We start from the raw sequence: 20,183 nt of genomic DNA on the forward strand, positions 1-20,183 counted from the left end.
GAAATGGCACCGGACATGATGTATTTCTGGAAAATGGCGACGAGGAAGTGCCTTACTAATCGGCGAAGCTAATCAGTCAAATCCTGACCCCCTGATTCCTACTGTCAGATGTGTCAAGTATGACTCCCGCCAACTGTTTCCACTGCCCACAACTGTTTCTAAATATAAGTTTGTATTGCATTTTGTGTTAATGTACAGTATGTTTTGCATTTTCATGCACCGGTAATTTCCACAAAATTAAATTTTCTAGTTTTATTTAGATGATATATTTCAACATTTGTTTATTAATAGAAAATCCATGAAAGCTTTAAACCTACACTTTATTATCAGTAATGTGTGCATTTGTCTAGTGCCATCTAGTGGTCAGAATTCATATTTCTGTTAATTCCTTCGGAAATGCATGGACTTGGCTGGTGTTAGAACATAATCTGGGTCTTCATCCAGATTATAAAAATAGACTTAGTATTTTTTATTGACTGTAATATTGATATATGGGAGGTGGGATGTGTTGGACCGATGGTGTGCTGATGGTGTGCCGGTATGGTCAGAATTTTAGTGCCCCACTCCTCCCCTTCAAACAAGCATACAGTTTCCCAACTTGTACAGTACTGATATGCATATAAAATGATGCAATATTGACAAGAAAGGCAACATATGAAGAACAAAATAAAAAGAAAGCTTGTATCCACACATACGTATGTATCAATAATCATTTTTATTGAGCAGTTTTGTAGTTGGTAAAGATTATGTGATGATTATTATGTAATGATTATGTGACAATATATCTGCTAATATAGACATCTTCACATAAGCATTGAGAAGTGAAGTAAATAGACAACATTACATTTTTTCCAAAAGTATTATCAGCCGAGAGAATAGCTCAATGAAATAAACACATGACATTATAATTGCTGACATTTTGAATAAGAATCTTCTCTTTTTATTACTGAAAACAAGACAAATCTGGAACACATAGTATAAGCTTGCCTTTTTCCATTTACTGGGTACAAAATTGGGGAATTAGTCTTTCATCTCCAGAAGGATTATAGGCAAAATCTAAGACACTTTTATTATATAATCATCTGTGTGTGTTAGTATCAACATTTAACAAATCGAATAACACATCCAAGGCAGAGATGAGGTTGTTCATCTGAAGTCCATTTTCAATCCACATCTCTCAATTCAAGCACAACTGTAATGAGGAAAGCAAGAACACAAAGACAATTGTAAGCAGGGTTGCCAACTTCGGGTGTTTGGCTGGAGTGAGACTTTGAAGGGGGGGGGGGTGCATTTGGCTTATTTGAGAGGGCCACACAAAAAAAAAAAAGTGTGCCGAAGATATCAGCACAATCTTTAAGTGCAGGCCCCTTGCCAGACACACGGGGCCCATAGACCATAGACTACATATATAAACATCTGGTAGTTGTTATACCAGGTGAATAAAATATACCAGTATGGCTTTCCCAATGTCATTTGTAGTGGTGTTGTAGACCGATACAACTCACATCCAATACAATAATAGGTCATTTACAGAATCATACTGTGTAGATGTTCTGTACTATCTACCCAACCAACCATCCATCCATCCATCCATATATTTAGGCCTATCTATCTCATGTATCAGTTAGGAGCCATAGTCAATGAAAAATACATGATAAGAAATGTAGTGTCACAATTGTTTTGATATTGATAATGACAATCAGTCAAGAATTTTGATATTTTCTTGATTTGATTTGGGAGCCCCCCCACAAAGATCACAAAGACATCACAAGCCCTTCCCCACACTCAGTGAAAAGGTGGTTTCATATCTATGTTTGTATTTCAAACATTTTGAAATTCATATTAAGTTTACATTATTTATGATCTGCGTAATTAGCTAAAATACATAGTAAGTTGACTATTTCATATTGATTTTTCATTTTGACATACTGTAGCCTATTACACAATTGTCATATTCACTTACATTTATCTTTATTGTCATTACACTGTAAGTCAAATGTAATGCCTGTCACTTTAAGAGAGTGATAGGCTTCAGTCATGCTTTTCGGCTATCCTAAAGTTATTAATATATGTGGAAGTAGCCAAATGCTTTGTTTTCTATGTAGTCAAAAAAACAAACAAGTGGAAGAGCAGTAGCCTAGTTCATTATTTTGGGGCGCATACAGCCTGAAGTTGGAGAACAAGTAGAAAGCCTAGTGAAATTTAAAAAACGGGATTACTCAGTAATGGCTTATTATACAAACTAGAAATGCAATTCCAAGGAATTACCAGTGCATGAAAATGCAATTTTAATGGTTGCTATGTTGGTTGCTAGGTACATGGAGGTCTCATGTAGTTGACTGGAGGCATAGTTGATGATAACTGACAGTTGGAATGGTTGAACAGTTAAATAGTTGAGTAGTTTCAATGGTTAAATGATTTAATAGTGTATTATTGCACTGAGGACTTTTATTATGAAACAGTTGTGGAAAGAGGAAACAGTTTAACAGGATATGTAGTCTTCACAGAGAGATTGTATGCTTAAGGCGAGACACGGCAGGTGAAAACATTGGATTTTTTAGCATCAGTCAATTTCGAGATTTTGTGCTAGTTTGCTACCTTAGCATGTATTCTACCACCCTACTACAACAACAAAGTCCGATTTGCACATTTAGGTGTTTATTTCACGAACTTTTGTGTGCTCGCGCCTATGTATTTCTCCACATTTTCTCAAAAGTTCCCATGCTAAAGTGTCATGTACTCCCGCGAACGTGATCCAAATCATATCGTGTGTGACTTCGTTTAAAAGCCCTATTTCTCCTGCATGACGCTATGCAATCCAAATATGGGCATTTCCTTTGTATTAGCAACCAATCGCGAAAGTTCAAAGACGAGTCTAAGCTGAGAACGCATTTCATTGGCTGTGTTTCAAGGCTGTTTTCTCAAAACGAGTTTTTCCCCACACGCCATGCAAAGGATCTCCACTTCTGCAGCACCTACATACACCAAACTTTCCAGTCTTATTCCTAACTATATTTGGAAGATATTTACAGAGGGATTTGTTGATATAGTATTCTTGGCATGATTTACATGACTTTTTATGCCTAAAAATAGGGCGAAAATCCACTTTTTAAGCCAATTGGCAGTATTTTCTGATTTTCTGGAAAACAAAAGAAGATATTCATAATCCCCTCTGTAAATGTTTTTTTATTTGATATATTAACACAACAAAAAAATAATTTTCAACCTGGCTTTTTCCAATGGTCAGATCCTTCGCATCAAAATATATGCAAATTAGCGCATATTTAATGAGATATAGCCTAATTAGCATATTTAAACATTAAATTAAAGAAAACTTGCAATACATTTTTTTCTCCTATTTATGTGAGTATTCAACTGGTAAAGTTTCATGAAGATATCTTTAAGTTTAAAATTTTCCCCTATTCACCTGTAGTGTCTCGCCTTAAAGCCTGAGAGAGAGAGGGCTGCTGCAGGTGGGGCTGGCCACCTGGCATAAGATTCTAATTGCTCAACGACCCGATTGTGATGTCATAGAGGCCAATGTTAAGTCTATGGGGACATTTTTAATAGTTTTTAATTTATAGTTCAAAAAGTATAAAAGTTACAAAGTTGAAAAATACAAAGCACACCTGTCCTAAGTAAGACCTACGTAACAAAGTTTGAATGAAGTTTCTACGTTAAACGGTTGAGACTGCATTAAAGACGTTAGAAGAAGAAGTTTTATAAGAAGTTTTGGAATAACAGTACAGTGCATTTTCATGCACTGTAATTAATTAGTAGCCTACATCAACAGCCTAAATTCACGTTGATTTTCTCGCCTATCACAGCAACTAGTAGGCTAGGCCTAGGCCTATAATACCATTGAAAAGATTGTGTTCTGTCAAGTGTCATTCATATCAGTGTGACTAGAACTTCGTGAGCAATCCGATAGACGAATGGTGCGCATTTTATCCGCAGATAATTTCTCTGCGCTGAGAACGTTGTAGTCAGATAATAGACCTATCCCTGCAGTTCATCTAAAGAGCCTACTGTATACATGCCTTAAATTCGTCTTCTGCCTACACAATGCTCTGCTGTGGTCTAGTCACCAACTGATAATGAACGGGTTGAAGAAAAATAAGAATGGATTTTGGCGTGACATTGCTTGCGTCTGCGTGAGAGCATGAGATTGATGCTGAAATCGTGAGTGTCACGGCGAATGCGTGAGAGTTGGCAACCCTGTGTAAGTCATAGGGAGAATAGCACAAACTAGGGTTTCTCAAAGTGGATGCTGCAGCGCTCTATGGTGCGTTCTAAAAAATAAGGCTTGTCCCTTTGCAGCTATAACAGCTTCAGCTCTTCTGGGAAGGCTTTCCACAAGGTTTAGGAGTGTGTTTATGGAAGCGCATTTGTGAGGTTACACATGTTGGACGATGAGACTGGCTCTCAGTGTCTGCTCTAATTCATCCTTCATCCCAAAGGTGTTCTATTGGGTTGAGGTCAGGACTCTGTGCAGGCCAGTCTAGTTCATCCACACCAAACTCTGTCATCAAGGGCACCGCCAGGGGGGGGAAGGTTAGGATGATTCTGCTATCAATATTATTTTAATAGTTGACCGGAGCACTCAGATAACTTAATAACTTTTTATTGTGGTGCACAAAACGACTGACGTTTCGACGCACTTCCTCAGAGTCAGCCAGCTTTTCTGATCCTGTGGTCCTGGACTGTGAGCACCGACAAGGTTATATTACAACCTGCATTTATTAACGTATGTACTCATTGGCTGCCAGCCATTTTCAGTGCAGAGCGCTCCATACTGCCAGGCGTTTTACAGCATTTTGACTGTTTTTCCAAGATCCACCGAAAAGAGTAGACTAAAGAAAGAGTAGACTCTCTTCTTTCACCAGGAAAAAACGGTTTGTTTGTTTGTTTATTGGTTTAGCACAAATAGAAATATGGGAACGAAGCCTAGAAGGCTTGTACAGAATTCCACACCTATTGTCACATTGAGTTATCTTGTAGCATGCAGGCTAAACATTACACATGTTTGATCCAAAAAAAGGAAACATTGAACGCAAAATAGTTATGATCAAAACAAAGGAAGAAAAAGACAAATCTCAAAAAAAAGATATTAAGGGAGAAGAAAGGACACAGGCAAAAGTTGCTTCATATTGACAGTAAGTGTATTTCAACTGCTTTTTAAAAGCAGTGAAGGAAGAAATTGATCTTAACTGTGGACTTAATTCGCTCCACAGCTTTGGGCCTCTAAAAGAAATATTGAACTGGTGCCTAGATGTAAGGGTGCATGGAAGCAGTAGGTTGTTGTTCCTGGATCTTGTATGATATGTATGGGTGTCAGCTGTGGTAAGAAATATAGAGAGTGACTGGAATTTCAGTTTTTCTATATAGAAATGTATGGACAAATAAACATGTTTGATATGAATTGATTTTATCTATGGGTAGTAAGTTGTATCTTTTAAAAAGTGGTGCAGAAGGTGCATATCTACTTGAATGGGAGATTATCCTAAGAAATTTCTTCTGTATGATTAGAAGTTTTTTGAGATAGGTAGGATATGTGGCCGCCCCAAACAATATTGCAATAATTAATGAATGGAAAGAAGAAACTATAATACAAAGTTAAATGAGCAGTGGAGTTACTTCAGCCCACTGTCAATTATGACCCCTAAGAATTTAGTTTGTTGAACAAGTTCAACTTCAGTGTTATTAATATATATTTTAGCTTGCTCTTAGAATAGTGTTTATTTGGATTACAAAAAATCATAAAATTGCTTTTCTTGACATTGAGGGTCAGTTTGTTCAGCTGAAACCATTTCTCTAACATATGAAATTCATTATTAATGTTACTGATGAGTATATTAAAATCATCATGTGAAGCTATGATGTTCGTATCATCCGCAAATAAAACTGGATGGACATTAGTACATAGTGAAGCCATGTCATTAATATAAATTAAGAATAATAAGGGACCCAGGATTGATGGATTGAGGATTGCTGTCAAGAGCTGATGAGATGTAATTCACAAGCTGTAGAAGAGCATGCTCAGTGGAGTATTTTTTACGGAAGCCATATTGGTGTTTATATAATATGTGACCCTGTAAAGCGGAACCAGTCGTTTCGGTAAAATTTCCTAAATTAAGTTATTGTGCTCACGTGAACGGCCATAAACTAAGCTTTCCAACGATATGTATATCGAGGGTATTACACAAACTATCGCTGAGATAACCGCATCCAAAGTTGACATGGTTCTCCTGTCACGATATGCCAGAAGAGGAGAAATCACCTTTTTAAGTGGCGCGTGCACAACGGGAATGACAGCAAATGTGTTGAATCTTCGCCGGGTTTAACAGTCAAAACGTATGCTTTTCCGCGAAATGCGTTCACGATATGAAACTGTAGACTGTATACAGTCAAATTATGCGAAAATGTGAAATTCAACATTTTAACCCGGAAGTTTGTTATTGTTGATATTCTCAGAATAACGTTGTGCGCAAAACGACTGATTTCGCTGTGAATGGTCACATATGTCGTTAACTGATAAGTGAATAGAAAGTCTGGAGTAAATAAGCTTTTCCAGGATTTTAGAGATACAGGGTAAAATTGAAATTGGACGATAATTGCTAAATTCCTTGGCATCCCCAGATTTAAATATTGGGATGACTTTAGCAATCTTCAGATCCGAGGGGATGATCCCAGATTGCAGAGATAAAGAGAGGATGTGAGTGAGAGGTTGAATAATAAAGTCAATAGATTCTTTGATAAGGATGCCATCATGTCCATGGGCTGAGTTTTTTAACACTAGAAGCGCCAAGCGCCGGTCATTTGACCGCTGAGATGTATTACTAGAAGCGCCGTGTAGGTTTGACCTAGATATACCTAGAACTGCTGGGCTGCGGTCTTTTGACCGCAGTGATTACAAAAAAAATTAAATCTTTTCAGTCGATTAAATTCCAGGACCCTAGGTTCACAACTTTTCCTAAATACGCGTGTTTTATCACCCAGTATTTTTACATGATCAAAAGCACACCGGTACAAGCTAGTTTAGAGCTATTTTGCTCTTACACTGTAAAAACGACAACTCAAAATTGTTCACCTCACTAAGATTTTTGCATTCACTGACAATAAAAATGCTTTTTGGAACTTGAACTGTCTTTTGTAAGCCACTTCAACTCACTGTCAGAAGTTTCTCATGAAATGTTGATCTTATTTGACAAATTGAGTTGACTTTATTCTGAAGTTGTAGTTGACACCCAATTAGAGTGAGGTCAACTAATCTGCGCATGCTCATTTGGAATTTGTCATGGCAACCGGCTGCAACGGGGTTTCCAAAGGATCTTCCCAGGAGCTCTCTTGAAAGTTTGAAAGTGTGCGTCCGCCATTTTTGATAAGCTTCCAACCGTAACTTTTCCTGCACGGGTTAAGAAAAACTTTCCTTCAAACGGGTAAGCTAATTATATGAATAATATCTAAATGCATTTTGTATTTGTATTAGATTTCATTGCGGGAAACAAAATCAATAAATCATAACCAGGCGAGGCGTTTATGGCAATACAAATGCCCCCACAAGCTAGCTTTGGTTTTAGCTAATCGGTTGGAAGATAGCTTATTTTGAAGAGCTAAAATCAATATATTTATTGTCCACATATTATTGAAAGATTTGTGTTGCCGTTATGTTTTTTTACTCTCGATGAATGATGTGATTTCTTTATGTACGTGTGCTTTGCTCATTGACATCAAACCGAAGCACGCGGCGGTGTTTAGTTTACATTGCTACTGGTGACCATGCTGCAACCAAGGTAGTTCAGGGTAGAACCAGACTTTGGTAGAACTAACGTGCTAAAACTATGATGTAAAACTTCGGTTTGATATGGTAGTAAACACATAGATATAGCTCGTAGCATTTTGTGTGCTGTAGCCCTGAAGCTCAACAGTATTAACGTGAACGGTTGCGACGTGTGTCACTTTGTTAATTTTCTCCTTGTATTTTTGTCCTAGGTTTTCTATGAAGTGTTGCTTCTGCAGCTTTGCCAGCGCCAGTCAAGAGCGTCTGCTCAGGCACCATCGGCTCAGGCACGGAAGAGGAGCTTACTGGCCGTGCGTTTACAGTGACTGTGTATGTACTTTTAAAAATCCTGGCGCCTTAAAGTCACATTTGACCAGATCACATTGTAGGACAGCCACAATTCAAATTCATTTTTTTGTGATTTATGTGTATTTTGTCACCTCAAGGTTGTCATCTTGGTACCTCAACTCATTGATAACTGTCACTCAGATTTGGAGATTCTGGATCCAGAGACATTGAACGACTACCACCCATTAGCTGCATACCAAGTTGCTAGCACTTTGATGGTGACCCCAAGGGTTTGGCTACTGCAGTAAATTGAAATGGTAAGCACCTTTCTGTTTGTATGTTACGTGTCATAATTTTGTCATGTGTTATAACTTGATTTCATGTGTTAAAGATTTCAAGGTTTTCATGAAATAACCAAACCAGGATATTTTAAATAGCTCAACAGAGCTGAAGCAGCAACAATTGTTTTCCTCAAATTAAACACAAAATATCACCAAAATACTGTGGAAAGTGAAATATCCTGGTTTGGTTATTTTATCAAAAAACTTTCAAAGATTTGCTTAAAAACCAACACTTCTTGAGGGGTGCCAATACAGTTTTTATATGTCTTTTATGTTTTTTATATGGTTTCAGTTTGAAGTGTCATGTAAGTTCTTTTGTCCTCACAGGCTTTGTTGCTTCTGGTCCACATAAATCCCAAACTTGTCCGTAAGCTTCGGCTGACCAAAGCTCCTGAAACATTAGAGGAATTGTACAATGAACTGCGTCAAAGACTTGAACTTGTGGGTGAATTCTGTATACAGTATGAAGACTCGGACTTTGGCCAGGCGGTTTGCAACCTGATTGACATAGCAGAGTTACCTTCAGAAAAGGCTGTTTTGCATATTCTGTGGAGCAATGAGGACACCACCACGCCATCACCAGCACCTCCAACACCAACTCGGTCATCCTCCATCTCTACCCTTCACACAGCCAGCATGGGATCTCCAGACTCAATCCACAGCTTATCTTCAGTTGTGCGGACATATAGGAGGAACGTTTCACAGTGGCCCACTCCATTCCCAGTACCAGAATTCTCATATGATGTTGAACTGATACTCCGCAGGGGGAATGCCACGTTTGAAGTATTAGGGAAGGGTTTACATGTAACCAGAGATGTGAAAAAAGAGATTCTGGACAAGTTGGCACAAGAAATATTTAGTGTGAAAGCCTACCCTGATAAACATGAGTTTGAGTCTGTTGCTGCTGAACTTGTCAACAAATATCCCTGCCTCAAAGAGCCTGGTAGTGGTACTGGATATGCGGGATGGACAACCAGCATCAGGTTCAAGATGGGGAACTACAGAGTAAAACTACGTCAAGCTGGATGTAATGAGGTTGGTGTCAACAGGAAATCAAGAGGGGAGCAGGCGTGTGATCATGGTAGGCGAAGAAGAGATGATGATGGAGATGGTGGTCCGGAGGGAAGGTTTTCCTTGAAAAAGCCAAAACGAGGTGAGGTCAACCATGTACCCGATCATCCTGAAAGCTACACTGAGGAAGACTTTGAAGACCTGAGGTCTTCCCTGGTTGAAGCCATGAAGAAGAAAAACAAGGACATGGAGTTCATCAGACAGAAGATGGACATCACATTCTCCCATAGGAGAATGGAGATTGTGGAGATGGAGCCCATGGTCTCAGAAGTTCTGGAGAGGTGGCCCAGTTTATTTCTTGAAGAACAGGTTGGGCATCTTTTTCTTTTCTTGAACCTGGTGTATTTGTTTATAGTTGTGTTATGGCTTTCCATAATAGTGTATGAAGGTTCATTTGTATGGCTGAGAGTTTGCAGTCTTAATTCTAATAATGAAATCACATAATCAGCTTGTTGTATTTGTATTGCATTTTGTTTAATTCAGATTTGTCAAGAGTTCACTCGTGTGACCACGAAGGACCTGATGGGAACATTTAAGGCTGCACTTGAGATGTTCACCCCTCGTCTGCTGAAATTGTATCGTGCCAGGAAGGGTGCCTTCAGTCAAGAGATGGAAACCCTTTTGGAAATGCTTGACAATCAGGTTGTTATATTGCATTGTCTTCAGTTTGGCCACTAATATTAAACCATTAATCAAGAAGGAACTACCAACCTAACACTCTGCACTTTTACTAACAGAGTACAAACTAACAGAGCCTGCAATTATTTTATCTGCCTACTTGCACAATTGTAGAGATGGTAATACAAATGGAACAAGCACAAGTGCACATGCACAAGTATGTTTCACAGAGCTAAACAAAAAATATTTGTTTGTCTTTATATTCTTCCAAAACAGACATCTGACATCACAAGTCATCGCAGACAGGCAGCTGTGGAAGGCCTTCCCATATTTCTGCGGGAGAATACTGAGAAGTTTTTCTCTAGATGCCTGGTGAGTGCCACTTGGAAGACTTTTAGTAATGTTGTATAGCAAAGAGGCCATACACAAATAGACATCACTCTTTATTGACTAGTTTTCTACAGGACACTATTTCAGTGGTGTTTTTGTTTTGTCAGGCAACTCATGAAGATGACGAACAGATGAAGGGCATCAAGATGGGGGTCCTCACAGTGCTTGATGATGATGACACTGTCATTAATATTGCCCTCGTGTTGGAGGAAACCATCGTCCTGAAAGACATCACAGACACCCCGACTGCACTTGCGTATCTTTTTGGTCTGCTTTATGCCCTCAACATGGAGTTCCCAAAAGACATCAGGTATACCTTTGAAACTATCCAGCACATTTTCATGGAAATGTCCACCAATTGCTCACAGCGTGTCCGGAGCTTCAAGACCAAGCTGTTGAACCAGTGATTCGTTTTCCATGGGGATGATTTCTGTTGTCATGTCTGTTCATTTATGTTTGGATATTTTGAAAGTCTTCACATTGACCACCTATTTCTTTTTATGTTGTTACTTTACTTTGACCAAAAACAAATCTTTTATTTGTAGCTGCGATTGATTGTCTATTGATTGTTTCTCAGTAGAAGCAAGCTGTGTTTCAGCATTGCTGTCAAAGTCTAAATCTTTGCTGGTGTGGCAAGTGTCTATGGGGAGAAAATATTTCAGACCACCTTATATTTTGTTTAAGTTGTTCCTTTTGATTTCCCCAACTTGTTGACATGCACCTTATTTGTTCTGGACACAAGTGCCTTATTTGATTTAAAAACAAATGTATGTGTAACTGTTAAATTACTGTCGAGAGACAGTATTGCTTGTTCAGTAGAAGTTTAACGATTACTGTTAAGGCCTGCTGTATTTGCTGCATTTTTGGCTCATTTTAAAGTGAGGTTCAGATCATTTTCAGATGGGGATTTGCACACTTGTGAATGAATACTTAAGAACTATACAGCTGTTTACTGGTCATCTTTGGCAATATTGCATTATTTGAAAGGTCTCAATAAGAGACAATATTATGGTTCTGTAAGCTAATGTACTTGCTTTGGGTACAAGGTTTACATTGTAGAATTGCAAAGCTGTTTGTGCGAAAGTGATTTCAAATAAACATGTAAAATGATCTGGTTCACTGTCAGTGGATGATTTGATTTGGGGGGTAATTTAAACTCAAAATAGTAAATTATGGGGATGGTAATCTGAACTGAAAATAGTAAGTTTTTACAGACTTGGAAGTTCCGGTAACTTGAATTTAAAAAAATTAGTTGGCAGAACTTGAAAAGCTTAACTGACGCAACTTAATAATTGTAGTTCTTCAAAACTTAAAAAATTAAGTTGATGCCTTCAACTCGAAAATTCTGTGCAGTCAGTTGCCTTGAAAATTTGAGTTGAACTAACTTTTTCTTTTTTACAGTGTACTTATACGAAAACACTGCCAGTCTCCCGTTCGGCCATGTTTTTTCAGGCTGCTGTTATCTTGCGTGCGTGGTGGGTGGGTGGATGTTTGCATGCGTGGTGGACGATGTGCGGGATGCCTCTTCGGGTTTAACTGGGTAACCTATTCCTACGCACCTGTCCCCACAAAAGAGGTGTGTAAAAGCGTTTTGTAAACCCTCTATAGTATAACCATTTATATCACCATTGATATACTTATTAATACTTAATATGACTTACAGTAATACTAACACACTCTATTTCTCTTCCCTTTCCCCTATACCTCACCTGTGAGGTAAACCATTACCAGCCATCAACCATCTCTGTGCCTGTCCCTCATCACACCTGAAGTCACATCCCTCTGACTGCCCTACCATCGCCATTGCCTTCGCCATCCCTATGACTGCCCTAACATCGCCTGCTGCGGTTCCCTGCCCGAATCTTTGGCCCTCGGATCCCAGCGACCCATCACCTTCTTGAACTTTCATTGTCATTGTAACTTTCAAACTACAAATGACTGTACTGTAACTGACCCAAGGCAGATGGGTTGGGCCCTTGAGTCGTGGGTCTGTCTGAGGTTTCTTCCTATATGTATCTCCAATTCTAGGGAGTTTTTCCTTGCCCCTGTTACTCATGGGCTCTCTTTGAATGTCTAACACTCTGTAAAGCGCCTTGAGACATGTGTAATGTATTGGCGCTCTATAAGCGACATTAAATTGAAATTAAATCTTTTCTCACAGCAGATGGCACAAGGGCTCCTGTCAGTCGGGCATGAGAATAATATTTTACCATAAAACATATAGTTTATATATATGTGTGCAATATGTATTATATGTGTGATTTATTTGAATAACTATTTTTCATTTACATGACATATGGAGGTGATTTACAGTGGTAAAATGCAAGTTTGTTTTGAAAACGTTGCAACGTTGTTCTATTAGACATACAGATGGTACGGGTTGAGAATGCTCCTTTCTTTCCCGCACATCGGGAGTCCCGATGCTTCGGGACTTTGTAATTAAAACAGCAACCGGAAGGGGGCAACATAGACCGCCCTAATAATATGAAGGTTCGGCTCATGGAAAAACCCGAGGACACCGCGCTGGTGACAAGCGGAGAAAAGAGACATGACGCTCGCAGAGCAACGTTTTGGTCAATGGAGAGGGAGAGAAATGCTCCGCATATCCGTCTCATTTAATCATTAAAATGAAAGTGATGAATGGCGAAATTAATCAAACGACGTTTCAATAAACCATTGTTGAAATGAATGAAAATGGTTTTAGAAAATCGCCTATAGGCCTATCAGAAGGAAATAGCCTTCAATTCAACCTGAAATACTCGAAAGGCAACCTTAGATTAATTCATGAATTCATTACGGTTACAAGACCGCATTTCCGTGAATAGGCTATTATTGTCAATGTCAAGGCGAAGACGAAAGAGATGGACAAGGTGGACATTTTGGCAACATTTACATGCTAGGAATACTTAGAAATGTGTATAGGCTATTTTAAAACGGAGGCATGTTCATTTTAACCGGCGACGCTGGGTAGCCTACATGTACCCAGCACTTGTTATCACAGATTTTGTCCCCACCACTTTTGACGACTGAAAATAAAATGTATTTAACAGAAATCTCTTTAATACATGCCTATGCTTGTCACTTTACTTATAACCGTAGGCTACATGCATGGAGAAGATTGCGCATTTTGTAACATTGTAACAATGGATGGTCAGATATGCGATAGGGCAGTGAGGGTGATTCATTGTAACCATCGACTAGCTGCAGGCCTAGCTCCGCAAAATAAGTTTCTAGCAACGTATGTATCGTATGCATGTTCATGTTGATTCAGAGATAGGCATAGACTACCATAGGCTGCTGGGCGTCAAGCTATATGACAGCATTTTATCATGTGGTGAATTAATAACTAACGTCAGTTTAACATGTCAGAACTTTTGATCGGCGTTTCAAGTCCATCTGCCGAATAAAGCATATCAGAGATTACAATCTAGCTGGGGCGCAAGTGGTTGAAGCATGTGTATCGGACACCAGCGATCGGGGTTCGAATCTCACTCGAAGAACCTCTCCGGAACCCATCAAGACAAAAGGCATCGTTTTATTAAAAGAAATGAAAGATTTTCTGTTTTGAGATTCTTTTTATGTTTGCGATGTCTGCTGAAAAGAAAAGTTAATATGTTAATTCGTGGTTCAGCGCACACTCACACACATTTTTACATTGACATAGTGTCGGGCTCAAGTGTCGTCCTCAGTGCCGCATATACTGTAGGTAGGCTATAATGTAGTGAACTGGTTAGGCGAGTGTGGGGGAGGGGGAATGATCGCACAAGACAATTGCTCTTCATGAAATGGATCTCAGACGGCTGTCGATTTTTAAATGTAGCCTACTACACCACTTGCGAAATCTGACGTGGCACATAGCCTAATTATTAGGCTACTGGATTTAATATAGCAAATCCATAGACTTTGTTCATCCTATATATACAATAAGTATAAAATCCGACAATTCAAAACGATAACGAGATCTCCCAGAAACGAAAAACAAGTTTGTTGAGTAGCCTAGTCCTTCCAACAATCTCAAGGCATCCTGTCCTGCTGTATTCCAATGAGAAAAAAAACATCCAGGTATAGGGTCACGGTAATGCAGCATGCATGAATCTCTCCCCCCCTCCCCATCTCTCTCTCTCTCTCTCTCTCTCTCTCTCTCTCTCTCTCTCTATATATATATATATAGAGAGAGAGAGCTGGCTTAACAAAGTTTTGTGCGTTATATATAGGCCTAACGCACAAAACTAGGCCAGCTCCATACATAACAATAGCTGCCGCGCGCTGTCCCCGGCCTCCATTTAAACTAAGGGCAAACCCATTCATTCCTGCCCAAAAAATATTGTCAGTAAGGATAGGTCATATTACCAAATGGCGAACCTCGAAAATTATTTAGGATAGAGCCGTGTCCATTACGCACTACAGTTATTTTTTAGGCTATTGTTTTATTTGAGTGTTTTTGTCTACCATGGCAAACATAGTTGAAACGTTCGCTCTAAACTTATGTAGGCCTATTTCCAATCGGCTTTCACAATCAGCTACAGCTGCGCTGATGATCACCATGAAAACGTGCAATGTCTATACAGGACTGCTTTCACTTCCCCGAGTCGCGAACGCAACATGCACAACAATATACCGATATTTAGCAAACACATGTATTTCCAGCTCTCAAAACCGATGAGGTCCAGATCTCAGTGGCCTCATAGCTGCCTACAGCCATGCATAGTAAGCCAAATAATAGCCTTGCCAAATAAGTCATCAGTCACACACCCCTAATCGCGGGGTTGACCTGTTCCTTTTACACTGAGCCCCGATGAAAACAACCTCCTTGGCGGAGATAATAATTAGGCCTATCAAATTAAAAGCACACTACTTGTGTGATCACGCAACACAAGAGAGCATTTAGCGATGGGACAGTTGTGAATGAGTGCTTAACACCCTGGAGTCTAAATACCCCCCGGGGGATTTGAAAAACTGTTCCAAACACACATCTCAATCTCTGCTTTTATCATGTTATAGAAACACCATTAGAAACCTTTAATCAACTCGTTTTCAAATATATAGCCTATGTTTTAAGAGAATATGGCAATGATAATGGCACTTTCTAAAAACAATAAATTCTTAGGATTTGTCCTCTCACCTGCAGCAGGCCCATTCAAAAGCCCATCCACCTATTGAACTGTTCAACCATTCCAACTGTCAGTTATCATCCACTATGCCTCCAGTCAACTACATGAAACCTCCATGTACCTAGCAACCAACATAGCAACCATTAAAATTAAGTGTTTATGACCGTTGCCATAGCAACCAACATGATTATACTGCAGTAACTTCTTGTTTCCAGATAGTGGCCACCATGGATACCCTAGCAACAAATGTTTCAAAATAAAAGTCCTCACTAGCAAGTTAGCTAGTTAGCATGATTAGCATAGTTAACATTGTTAGCATAGTTAACATTTTAGCATAACTGCTAGAAATCATCAACTAAGTTAGCTAATCAACCTGGTTAGCATTGTTAGCAACTTTAGCATTGTTAGCATAGTTAGCATTTTTAGCATAACTGCTAGAAATCATCAGCTAAGTTAGCTAATCAACCTGGTTAGCATTGTTAATAAAGTTAGCATTGTTACCATAGTTAGCATTGCTAGCATAATTAGCATAACTGCTAGAAATCATTAGCTAAGTTAGCTAATCAACCTGGTTAGCACTGTTAGCATAGTTAACATTTTTACCATAACTGCAAGAAATCAGTAGCTAAGTTAACCAATCAACCTGGTTATCATTGTTACCATAGTTAACATTTTAACATGAATAACAATCATTAGTTAAGTTGGAACTGGGATGTTTCAGCTTTAATGGTGCATTCCAGACAGCATTTAAACTAGTGGGATGTGGGATTAATCCTACCTCCAACTACGAAAGATGCACTGGAACGCCTGTCGAAGTGGGAGCTCCTACTCGCGAACTTGTTGGAGCTCAACCTGCCCCGACCTCAACAAAATGAAGTGGGAGGATTATGGCGGCGCCCATGGAGACATGCTCCGTGAGACGTAACTTCAAGGAATACGCTATAAACTTTAGGGTAGGGTTGTTTTAGACACGATAATTAACTTGTTCTTCATATTATGACTTAAAATTGTGTCAACAAAGAGTACAATGTATTGTGAAAGTAACGTTATAACGTTATACAGTTAGCCTAGCCTAATATGCTAACGTTATGACGGTATGCTAACGTAACGTGCGGTCACCCATGTTTTCTAAACCTCCCACTCCAAAATGCTCGGAACGCTTTGAAGTGGGAGGTAGAACCTTTCAGGTAGGGTAGGTCCCACCTCCCACTCGTTTGAATGAGGTCTGGAATGCAGCATAAACTGTCTACCTTCACACTATCAACTTTCTTTAAACTATGGAATCACCATCTTTACCCTAGCTACACCTTAGTAGCCATATCTACATTATCTACACATTTTTGCATTTTCATGCACTGGTAATTCCTTGGAAATGATTTTCTAGTTATTACAGTGCATGAAAATGCACTGTACTGTTCTTCCTGGCTTCTTATTACAGTGCATTATTATTCCACTACTTCTTCTAACGCTCGCAATTCAGCTTGAACCGTTTAACGTAGAAACTTGATTCAAACTTTGCTACGTAGGTCTTACTAAGGAGACCTGTGCAATGTATTTTTCAACTTAGTAACTTTTATACTTTTTAAAGCAACACCATGGAGTTTTTCAACCTTTTGGGGTTCGGGTACGAACCGGTACGAACCAAAGAACTACAAAATTCGACTGCTTTACGGCATATAGGGCACACTTCCCCCACCACTTCCTCAAATTCTGTGCGAGCGTTGAATAGACAGTTGATGCCTTATAAACATGAGCTACGTGATCTTTTGGCGTTTGAAAAAAATAAAACCCATGACATTATATTCATATGATGATATGCTGAAATGCATGCTATGGGCTAGGCTACCTGGAATAGCTATAGCCAACATTTCACACGCAACACAGGCAGTCCGAGTTTGCCCAAGACGTGAGAACTCCTCCTGCAGAAATCGGCTTATCAACAAAAGCACGTGTATCCTAGCTCTGTCATCTAGTCACTAGATTCTAGTGTCATTATGCTGCCAACCAAACTGCACGGGAGCTGGTTATGTGTGCTAGTTATAGCTCAACGTGTAAATCTACCGACCAAACAATTATCTTGAAAAACAAAGTTATCACGTGTAAGATTCTGTCATCATATTATAAGAGCTCTGCCTCTCCAAACATTTTGGGCGTGCAAATATATGCCACTATGGACGTGAATACCATAGAATACAATATCTGGTGACCATCGATTTTTTTTTTTAATGTTATAGACACTAAAAATGACCACCCTAGATTAGGCTACGCTATTGCTCATAAATATCGTAGCCTAATCGTTTTTTTAAAAAAAATAAGTAATTGACCAACAATGACCAACATCATCCCAATACCGAGAACGTGCACAGACCTGAGCTGTAAGCCTAGTTTTACAAATGTATCACATAACTGGTATCGTAGTATGGCTACCACATAATTTAATATTTAATGTGCAGCCTCAAGTCTAGCCTATACCGTACGCTATGTCTAACTTGCTTCTGGTGTAACCGTGACAGATTTTACGACATATATAAGAAATGACCGTTTCCCAACTGTAGGGGGACCCCGAGAGCAAAACTTACATGGTGTTGCTTTAAACTATAAATTAAAAACTATTAAAAATTTCCCCATAGACTTAACATTGCTCATTATGACATCACGGCAGCAATTAGAATGTTACGCCAGGTGGCCAGTCCAGCTGCAGCAGCTCTCTCTCTCTCTCAGGCTTTAAACATACACTGGCTCTCTTGAGACTACATTTTCTGTTCCCCTGTATCAACTGTATCAACATAAGTCTTCCTAATTCCATCCAACTTTCTATCCATTCATCTTCTTCAAACCATTCACTCATCCACCCATTCTAAACAGTCTGCCTATCAACATCAATTAGACGATCTACATTCAACTTTTAAACAATCTACTCTGTCTCAGGCTCTCTTAAGACTAGCCAGTTAAATTGATTACACCTGCATCTGTATCCACTACTCTCAGTAGAGAGCTGTGTCTCTCCATTCTACAAGAATATAAGGCACATTCCATTAGGGGTGTCACGATACCAAAAAATCAGTAGTCGGTGCCAATACCAGTAAAAGTACACGATTCTCGATGCCAAATTCGATACTATCGTTAAAAAAAAGGATTTTCTAAAATCCCATGTACTTAATGAATTTCTTTTGAAATATTTGCAGAATACTGAAATATAATTTCTATAACATACAGAGCATAACAGAATACAGTATCCAATTGCGAGCATATCACATAGGCTTACACATAATTAATTAAATCACTTTTCTAATGGATTGTATAAAAACCAACCACTTGCATCGCCTTTTTATCGCTCTGCTTTCATATATAATGTGAATGATTTTTTTTTACAAGATGTAAAGTCTTTATTTGAAACACACACACATTCTGTAACTATTTATACATTCTATATGAAATTTCTGATCTTCATTAGCAGCAAACTTTATGCAGATTATAGCCTACTATTCATATTACAACTCCACCTCTTAAATTCAGCTGTCTGGTTGAAGCCTCAACATTTTGTAAACAAAGTAGCAGGCTAAGCTTATCATACTCTACTGGTTGGACTGTTCAGTTTCCCCACAGGTGTTTAAGTTTCAAGGTAAGCTACGTTTTCTCCTTGGGACAGAACCTTTTAAGTCTTGGAGTTGAAAAACATTGGTATTGAGATGGTCAGTCAACTTGAATGTAAGAGTTGTAATGTCTGCAGCATAGACTAGCTAATGATGCTAACCGGATTTTAAACAGCAATGTAGCTAGTCGTCTTCTGTGCGTCATTGCGTTCACGTTTGTGAATGTTTTATTTGGATTCAATGTGCATGTCGTAGGCGGGTGTCCATTGAGCACGTACGAGAGCGGGCCAAGGAGAACAAGTTTACTTTTACTTTACTTTTACTGTTTGGTAAAGTTGCACGTATAATATACAAAAGTTGTGGAAGAACTATGCTTCCACCCGGGCAGCGTCAGGTGCATCAGTACGACCACGCTTCCAGGAATGATCTGGTTGGTTTTCATGGAGACAGACGCTGTGTGCACGGAGGGGAGAGGCTGTGTGTGTGTGTGTTTGTGTGCATATGTGTGTGCATGAGAGACAGACGCGTGAGTGACAGAGAGGGAGAGCAGGGAAAGGAAATTCAGCTTAAGAATGTTGCGTGTTTTTCAATACCGTTAAAAAATAGATAAGTAAATAATTAAAAAGTAACGAACGCAATATGTGGCGGCCGGTGCTGAATCTGTGGCGCATCACCACAAATTAGTCTATGTGTGGGAAACACTGTATTGCCCCCATCAGTTCCGGAAGAGTCGCAGCACCGATGCTTATGCTGGCGTCGGTGCTTACGGTGCTTCAAAAAAATAGGCATCGCCGGTGTTTTTTCATTTTAGAATCGAGAGGTATCGCAAGTATCGGTTCTCGTGACATCCCTACATTCCATTCAACTTTCTATCCATTCATCTTCTTCAGACCATTCACTCATCCACCCATTAAACTGTCTATCAACATCCATTAAACTCTCTGTCTATCAACATTAATTAGACTATCTACATTCAACTTTTAAATTATTT

The 20,183-nt window shown here is 39.1% G+C and overlaps 1 protein-coding gene across 5 annotated transcripts in view; it reads right to left on the reverse strand.

Annotated features, from left to right (window-relative positions):
• Positions 1-696: 696 nt before the first annotated feature.
• The window catches only part of dab2 (DAB adaptor protein 2), a 135,289-nt gene continuing 115,802 nt past the window's right edge, over positions 697-20,183 (reverse strand). For all 5 annotated transcript variants that reach the window (XM_062533712.1, XM_062533714.1, XM_062533715.1 and 2 more), the window contains one exon: positions 697-1,192. The gene's annotated coding sequence lies outside the window, so the exon portion shown is untranslated. The remainder of the gene's footprint in view (positions 1,193-20,183) is intronic.

Source organism: Sardina pilchardus, chromosome 4, assembly GCF_963854185.1.
Source record: "Sardina pilchardus chromosome 4, fSarPil1.1, whole genome shotgun sequence".
In the NCBI taxonomy this organism is placed as follows: Eukaryota; Metazoa; Chordata; class Actinopteri; order Clupeiformes; family Clupeidae; genus Sardina; species Sardina pilchardus.